At 35.1% G+C, this 9,661-nt stretch overlaps 1 long non-coding RNA gene across 1 annotated transcript; it reads right to left on the bottom strand.

Moving 5' to 3' along the window:
• Positions 1 to 6,252, bottom strand: LOC306995803. Its single transcript, XR_013796936.1, has 6 exons — positions 5,217 to 6,252; positions 4,883 to 4,995; positions 4,740 to 4,783; positions 4,035 to 4,098; positions 2,840 to 2,941; positions 1 to 382 (listed from the first exon to the last, which is right to left on the bottom strand). It is a non-coding gene; the product is annotated as an uncharacterized lncRNA (long non-coding RNA).
• Positions 6,253 to 9,661: the final 3,409 nt, after the last annotated feature.

Raw genomic sequence — 9,661 nt, 5'->3', positions numbered from 1 at the left:
TCCCAAAATGTTCTCTTAAACATAAAAAATGCTTAGCAATAACATTGTTAAAACATACAATTTTATTAATCTCAAAAATAAAACACAAAAATCTAACAGGTTTATGAATGGCATCCACATAAATGATTAAAAGTTCTGCGTACAGTAGATGCCCAACATTACATGAAGAACTCCGTAAAGTCCAATGTGCAATCACACGTCTTGACTGCTGTTTGCTCAGAGCGCTCATCATCAGTCTTTGCTGGTTCTTGCAGAAAAATAATAGAGTCATCTGCATTAATAGGTGTTCTACTGTTCTTCTCTTCTTGTTTTTCAGCTGCTCTCCCAGTTAGCAGAATTGAGCTCCTTTCTCTGTGTGCATGGTAGAGTTTTTCCTCATAGCCTATAAAAGAAGATCATGCAACAGTGTAAACAGAAAGAATACAAATACATATTACATATTAAGAACACAAGCAATATTGACTTTAAAGGGATACTCTACCGTTTTTTCATATTAAACTATGTTATTCCCTTAACTAAGACGAGTTGATACATACCTCTCTCATCTCAGTGCGTGCACTTAATCGCTCTGGCGCGCCGCGACACTTCGATACCACAGTTCATTCAATATGGGCCAAGCAGAGAAGCTACCAAACACCTCCACGTTTTCCCTATTTAAATACAGTTACTCGAGTAGTGTAATTCAACCTAGGACGGTGACGCAAAACAAAACGTTGCGCTTTTCTAAGCGTGTAAAGTGGATAACTATATTGTATGGCGGAATACCATAGCAAGTGCTTGGGAGCACTTCGACTTGGCGCAGTAATATCTTCTGGGAGAGGGAGCGGAGGCTGGTGAGAGGATTTTTCACGAGTGAAGATATTACTGCGCCAAGTCGAAGTGCTCCCAAGCACTTGCTATGGTATTCCGCCATACAATATAGTTATCCACTTTACACGCTTAGAAAAGCGCAACGTTTTGTTTTGCGTCACCGTCCTAGGTTGAATTACACTACTCGAGTAACTGTATTTAAATAGGGAAAACGTGGAGGTGTTTGGTAGCTTCTCTGCTTGGCCCATATTGAATGAACTGTGGTATCGAAGTGTCGCGGCGCGCCAGAGCGATTAAGTGCACGCACTGAGACGAGAGAGGTATGTATCAACTCGTCTTAGTTAAGGGAATAACATAGTTTAATATGAAAAATTATGTAAAGATTAATTTATTTAAAAGTATAAATATAATACCTTATATCTATTTTGTAGATATGTTTATTTAAAACATATATTTAATCCATTATATACATGTTAATAACACAACTAGAGGCTAAATTATGTGAACAAACTACAAACTTGGCTTGAGAAGTGTGGACCTTGAACTCAGGTCGCCTTGAGCACAGCTGCAGCATGTCACAGCACTGCCCACGAGGCTTTTGCTCTGACGTAACAGCTCATTTTCATCAGATATACTGTCTATGGATTGTTACATTTCTTGCAGATTTCTGCTTGTTTTAAATCAGATACAGATAAAGTAGCACTGCATTTGAATGCATTGGCGATAGAACAATTTCTAGTGTGATTTAATCATACCTGTGTATCGTCTCTTTACTATTTTAGTTACTTCAAAAGCATAAAGAAATACTTCTGTTTCTACGCAGTTTCTTATTTAGAAATCACAGGACAGTGTTGACACTAACTTTCTGTGCTCCAGTAGGTTTCTGTGTGCGCACAATCTGCACGTTAAATGTGAGCTACTGTCTGTGCATATGAAAGCTTGTTTCCGGCATGGAATACAATTTTTTTTAAAGGTAATTGCGACTCACAACTCAAACTTTTTTTTCTCAGAAGTGCGAGATAAACTCACAATTGGCTGTTTGAAAGTCAGAATCACAGGATAAATTAGTAAAACCTGAGAAAAAAAAAGCAATTCTGGCTTCTTTTTTTTTTTTGCTGTCTTTTCTCAGAATTGTGAGATATAAAGGTACAATTGCAAGTTATCAAGTCCAATAGGCCCTTATCTCATTTCCTGGTTTTGGAACATTCAAAATCGCCAAGCAGTGCACTCACTTCCGGTGGTTACTTAGTTACACCTTTAGATGAAAAGTAGGTCAGTAAACTTAAATAAAATCGCGATATAGACCAGTGTCTGTCAATATTAAACCGCATAAAGACCATTTAAATAGGAATCGTGCATGTTCTGTGTCTCTGTGAATGAATGGCACAGACGCGCTGTTTCATTTACCACACACACACTGAGGCACGCATAACGCTTGCGATGTTTTTAGCCTATATGAGGACATTAATGCACTTCATCAATACAGCCGCTCTGAGAGTCACTTCAGCAGCATTTTAGCTTCATTTGAGAAAAACGATCATCATATCATAAAACACAGAGAGACTCAAAGGTCTACACGGCAATCCGTCAAAATAAAAGTTTGGTCTAACCTTTGAAGAAAGTTTTGCTTAAATCTTTACATTTTAAATAATTGGTTATAGCAATTTAATTAAACCATTAAAATGGAATCAAGAAAACAAAACAAAAAATAACTTTTGGGAGATGCGAGAGCGAAGTAGTCCAGTGATAATTAAAAGACAGCCATGGTTAATGCAATTTGCAAAACTTGCAATTTGCCCTTTATTTACTGTTGCTATGTCCAACAAGCCATGGTGCTCTCACGCCACACATCATGTTGTCATGCAATGAAAAATACATTGCGGATCAAAGAAAAAACGCTGAAACGTCTAAACGCCGAGACAAGACAGAGCAGGTTACTTTTTATATGAAACAAAGTCTCAATGTTTAATTTGTATAATTTTTGTAAAAAAAGATTTTTTTGTAAAAATAGAATGTAAAAAATAAATACCTGTCAATCAAACTCCCTCGAAGGGTGAATTCTGAGGGGAGTAAAAAAGCCAGCTCACAATTCTGATATTTTCTTGCAATTGTGTGTTCCTGCCTCACAATTCTGAGAAAAAAAAGAGAAAAAAACCCTGTAATTTTACTGATGGAAACAGACAGTAAAAAAGTGGACTTTAAAGATTTCTTATTCTGTAGCTCCCTGTGGGATTTTTTTGATAAGTCCATAAAAATGCATCCATCCATGATAAAAGCACTCCACACATCTCTGGTAGGTTAATCAAGGCGAAAGGTGAAGCGAAGTGATGCGTTCGAGTAAGAAACATATCCATATTTTAGGGCTGAAAACATAGTCCTACAAAGCTATTATTACAAGAGCATGTAATCAGAGCAGGTAATTTTACCATTGTTGCCAGCATGACTATACCAGCTCAGTAGTGCTATTTCACAGAAGACTACTACTGAGAAATTTCACGTTACTTGACTTTGCTTTTCCAGTGCGTGATCGGTACATGATTGGAGTGTTTGGGCCGTTAACGACAGAGCAGAACGCGCAGCGCAAACACGGAGCAGAACATTGAGCAAAGAGCTCAATGTTGTGTGACACAACATTGTGTGTGTGTCAGTGCGACACACACACACGGAATGGAGAGCGCGGCGCGGAAAAGACCCGCTCATGAAAGCTGCGCGAGAATGAAACCTGATCTCCGAACACGGAGGGGCGGGATGGCATATTTTCAGCCTTTTCCGCAACAGGAAGTCATTAAAACGAGGCAAAAAAAGTGCTGCGTTAATTGCGTTATTTTTTTAAACGCGTTAAGCATCTAAAATTAACGCGTCGATTTCCCCAGCCCTACCATAAATCTTTATCAACTTAAATAACTAGCTTCCGGCAGACAGCCATATGCAAGTCAAATTACGCCCAAAGAGTAACTCTTGTCAATGTACGACGTAGGAGTAGCATAAGCTTTGACGGCTCTCGCGGTTCAAACTAACAGGGCTAGGCAATAAATTCAAGCTCCTCCCACATTTCTCTTTATATGATTCTCTTTAATGATAATTTTTCTAAAAATCTCCGTGGAAAGAAAGTCAGATATACATCTGGGATGGCACGAGGGAGAAAAAAAGAGATCATTTATATTTTGGAGTGCATTGTGCCTTTAAAATTGACTACGGTTTTATAAACTGCAGTGGATACTTACTAGTGATGGACTTGTTTCTTGTTGGTGCCTGTTCTGCTCCGTAAACATTGTTCCCATGCTTGATCTTAAGAAAATGTAAAAAGTGTGTTAATGTGTGTTAACAGACTATTGATCTGGGTCACAGGACCATTTTTTATGTGTTCCCAAAGTGTTATATCTGGAGAACCCTTACTAACATTAACCATGGTTTTGCTACACTAACTAAATGGTAATAAATTATTGTAATCAATCCACCATAAAAACATGGTTTCTACACTTTTACTATAATAAAAACCATGGTTAATTTAGCAAAGGACCCTAGGAACATGTCCTAAAAAGAACAGCTCATCCAAGAGTTCTCTCGTTATTTAAGGCTACTCCATGATGTTCCAAAACTGTATGAATTTATTTTGTATAACCTTAATTAAGATATCTTGAGAAATGCATTCACTTTTCTTTTTTTTTCTTTTTATAAAATGTGTTCCAATGTTTTGGGTTCCAGTGTTGTTTTATTCCCAACATTCTTGTGTTTCACAGAAGTAAGTCATACAGGTTTGAAAATAATTTCATTTTGAAAGGACATTTATGTTTGGGTCAGCTAGGCCCGTAAACTCATATCAAGAAGACAGGTAAAATACTGTCTGGAGGGTTTGGACCAGTGTGCCTTTGAGCATAGTTTATATGTTCTGCCTCTATTTCACGTGTATTTTACTATGACATACTCACCAACTGAAGATCGTGTGGCTGGATAATATTTATTCTCAAAATTCCTGGATATGAGGGAAACACAGACATACAGCAATATTATTAGCTATTTGTATTTACTTACTAAAAGAGACATTTGCAAAAGCGTGCAAAATTTTACTCACCAGCTCAAAACATATTATGATGACACATTTTGACGGATCGGTAACGTTAGGCCGATATCCCGCGATCAACAATATTCAAAAGCCTAACGTCTGCATGTGGTTCGAGTTCCTCTCTGTATAAAGACACAATGTTCTCAGTTCACTCATTGCAAAGCTCCTATGCTGAGTTTTATTTTATTTTTTTTTATCAAAAACTAAGTTAGCTGACAACACATAGCCTGAAACATTGACATAATATCGATATTGCTCTAATCGCATTTAACATTAGATTCTCAATTTAACACACTATATTTTGATAGCAGAATGTATTTTTATATAAAATAAAGTTATTTACCTTCCGCAGATTGCATTGCAATATGTCCGTTACACACGTTGTTAAAATTCGTTGTCCATTTACATCCCGCAACTCGCTCAAAATACAAATGTAACTTGTTAACCGCACGATGCAAAATAATCCATGTTTTAAACAATGTAAAAGCCACAGAACCGAAGGAGGCCTACTGAAGATCCCGAGCAGCACACACACACACACACACACACACACACTCACTCGCTCGCTCACTCACTCCAACAGACGAATATTCAAACTTGACCTGTAAAAGGCGCGCATAGCTGCCATTGGCCAGATTCCTGGATGACAGTCTGAATAACCAATCATGCTCAAAACAACTCGAAGAGACAGCCAATAATGTGGTAACATTGCAATTACAGGAAAAGATGACATGTTTTAAAAGAAAGAATATGAAAAAAATGTACACGTGCTATTTATTTAGTTGTATTTGTAAGCTGGCTTTTATATTTAATCAATTGGTTAAATGGTGTCTTCATTGCAGTGCATGATAAAAAAATTACAATAACATACAAATAACATATAAATAATAATAATAATAAATAACATAAATAATATATACCATATATAACAACATATATTTACCACTGCTCTGCCAAACAGCAATTTAAAAGAGCAAACATATTATATATTAAACAGAGCAAACATTGCATATGTAGGCTATTCATATACAATTCTGTATACCTACATGAAAAACTAATGGATTGGTATCATGGTGACATTAGAGTGACCCATAATGATCCTTTTGCACTTTAACAAAATATTGACCTTTCCTTAGAAACACTCTTATGCCTAATAATGTCAACTTGCTTTTCACCCTGTGTGGCACTGTTACACAACCTGTTGGTTTAGGGTTAATCCTCTGTCCAACGCAACACTTTGCTAACATTGGCATAATTCTATACAAGTTGCAACATTTTCACAGGCAAGGTTTAAGCCTAGTCCAGACTAAAATGCACGTTTGAGCTGTTTTACCTGAAAGCAACTTGCACTGACATATATTAAAATGTGTCAGTGCCATTGTTTTGTCTCAAGATGCACACCAGTAATGTTCATTTTTTTCTTTCTAAGGCACATTTTTAAAAGCTAATTAAATGCACTAAGGCCTAATCCTGGCTTAATCTAAACTCTGTGAAACCGGGTCTGGGTTAGAAATTAAGGGTTAAGGTTAACCCTAACTCTATCCCTAACCCTTGTCTACAGACTTTTATTTAACAGCATAGATAGACTTCAAGATGTTGACTGCAGTGGTTAGGCCTTTAGCGTTGATACATGATGAATAACTTCTCTCTGTGACAGTCTAATGTATTTTAGGAAAGAGTGTTTGTATGGATTGTCCCTAATTAAGCTAGAGCTATTGGTGCATTCAAGTCATGTCATAAAGATCATATTTACAAGTTGAACGCCAACACAATGATGAGAATATGAGGAAGCTCAGGATTTTCTTTAACCCCAATCTTGAAGAGTTAGGGGTGTGTCAGAGAGAAACATTGTGGGATACCACTATACAGATATTCAGCAGTGACAATGAAGTAAGCTAATGCTTGCACAAAATATGATAGCATTATAATATAACAATATAATATGTGATGATAAAGTTTACAGTGGCTTCATTAATTTAAAACATTAAAAACATTTGTAAAACCTCATGAATACAAACTTCCCAGGAGGACTTAAAAGCACCATATGTTCCATCGTGAACCCCGTTTGCCTGCTGTCTGACCAGCAAGCTCAATTTAACAATAATTGTGTAGTTTAATTACTAAATGTTACATTTAAAATGTTCTAATTGTGTTAACAAGTCGCATTACAAGAACGTTTTATAAAAAACACTCATCATCTCAGGTCTCAGTGATATCCTCAAAACATTTTACAAACGTTGATTTGATAATGTTATTATCTATGTTATTATGGAACATTGTGCCAATGTTTTACTGAGAATATTATATAATCTGTTATCTCAACAACATCCTCAAAACATCCTCAAAATGTTACATTTGAAATGTTCTAATTGTGTTAACTCGTCACATTAGAAGAACGTTTTAAAAAGAACATTCAACATCTCATCTCTCAATGATATCCTCAAAACATTTTCCTAATGTGACAGAGAGAACGTTCTTCTTTTGTTATCATGAAACATTGGGACAATGTTATATTGAGACCATTGTACAAACTTTAACTTTAACAACATTCCCAAAATATGCTCAAAATGTTCCAAGTAAAATGTTCTAATTGTGTTAACTCGTCACATTAGAAGAACGTTTTATAAAGAACATTCAACATCTCATCTCTCAATGATATCCTCAAAACATTTTCCTAATGTGACAGAGAGAACGTTCTTCTTTTGTTTTTATGAAACATTGGGACAATGTTATATTGAGACCATTGTACAAACTTTAACTTTAACAACATCCTCAAAACATCCTCAAAATGTTACATTTGAAATGTTCTAATTGTGTTAACTCGTCACATTAGAAGAACGTTTTAAAAAGAACATTCAACATCTCATCTCTCAATGATATCCTCAAAACATTTTCCTAATGTGACAGAGAGAACGTTCTTCTTTTGTTATCATGAAACATTGGGACAATGTTATATTGAGACCATTGTACAAACTTTAACTTTAACAACATTCCCAAAATATGCTCAAAATGTTGCAAGTAAAATGTTATTCTTTTGTTATCATGAAACATTGGGACAATGTTATATTGAGATCATTGTACAAACTTTAACTTTAATAACATTCCCAAAATATGCTCAAAATGTTCCAAGTAAAATGTTCTAATTGTGTTAACTCGTCACATTAGAAGAACGTTTTATAAAGAACATTCAACATCTCATCTCTCAATGATATCCTCAAAACATGTTCCTAATGTGACAGAGAGAACGTTCTTCTTTTGTTATCATGAAACATTGGGACAATGTTATATTGAGATCATTGTACAAACTTTAACTTTAACAACATCCTCAAAACATCCTCAAAATGTTACATTTGAAATGTTCTAATTGTGTTAACTCGTCACATTAGAAGAACGTTTTATAAAGAACATTCAACATCTCATCTCTCAATGATATCCTCAAAACATTTTCCTAATGTGACAGAGAGAACGTTCTTCTTTTGTTATCATGAAACATTGGGACAATGTTATATTGAGATCATTGTACAAACTTTAACTTTAACAACATTCCCAAAATATGCTCAAAATGTTGCAAGTAAAATGTTCTTCTTTTGTTATCATGAAACATTGGGACAATGTTATATTGAGATCATTGTACAAACTTTAACTTTAATAACATTCCCAAAATATGCTCAAAATGTTCCAAGTAAAATGTTCTTCTTTTGTTATCATGAAACATTGGGACAATGTTATATTGAGACCATTGTACAAACTTTAACTTTAACAACATTCCCAAAATATGCTCAAAATGTTCCAAGTAAAATGTTCTAATTGTGTTAACTCGTCACATTAGAAGAACGTTTTATAAAGAACATTCAACATCTCATCTCTCAATGATATCCTCAAAACATTTTCCTAATGTGACAGAGAGAATGTTCTTCTTTTGTTTTTATGAAACATTGGGACACTGTTATATTGAGATCATTGTACAAACTTTAACTTTAACAACATTCCCAAAATATGCTCAAAATGTTCCAAGTAAAATGTTCTTCTTTTGTTATCATGAAACATTGGGACAATGTTATATTGAGATCATTGTACAACTTGTTACCTCAGAAACATTCCCAAAACATCCTTTGAATGTTGCAAGTAAAATGTTCTTATTTTGTTTTTATGAAACATTGGGACAATGTTATATTGAGATCATTGTACAAACTTTAACTTTAACAACATTCCCAAAATATGCTCAAAATGTTGCAAGTAGAATGTTCTAATTGTGTTAACTCGTCACATTAGAAGAACGTTTTATAAAGAACATTCAACATCTCATCTCTTAATAATATCCTCAAAACATTTTCCTAATGTGACAGAGAGAATGTTCTTCTTTTGTTTTTATGAAACATTGGGACAATGTTTTATTGAGATCATTGTACAACTTGTTACCTCAGAAACATTCCCAAAACATCCTTTGAATGTTGCAGTTAAAATGTTATATCTTAGTTTACATTTAACGTTATAGGAACATTTTTTAAAATGAGAAAACATCCTTAAAATATTCGTTAAACGTTATATTCAAATGTTTTCTTCAGAACGTTAACCAAACTTGTAGGGAATGTTAGCCAAAGTTCTAAGAACGTTCCCTGCTAGCTGGGTTTACACTCTAGAGGGAGAGAGGACAGGCAGCTGTATTTTTAAAGGAGAACTTGGCAACTTTTTTAACTTAAACTGTCTAGAAATCATTTGGATGGTTAAACAACCTGTTCTGGTGTTATTGGTGACTTTCCCCGCTCCCCCCAGCGTTCCCAGGCGGAA

The sequence above is a fragment of the Phoxinus phoxinus genome (genome assembly GCF_949152265.1).
Source record: "Phoxinus phoxinus genome assembly, chromosome: 3".
NCBI lineage: Eukaryota > Metazoa > Chordata > Actinopteri > Cypriniformes > Leuciscidae > Phoxinus > Phoxinus phoxinus.
The sequence above is the reverse complement of the archived record's forward strand: the minus strand, read 5'-3'. Positions and strand labels throughout refer to the sequence as shown.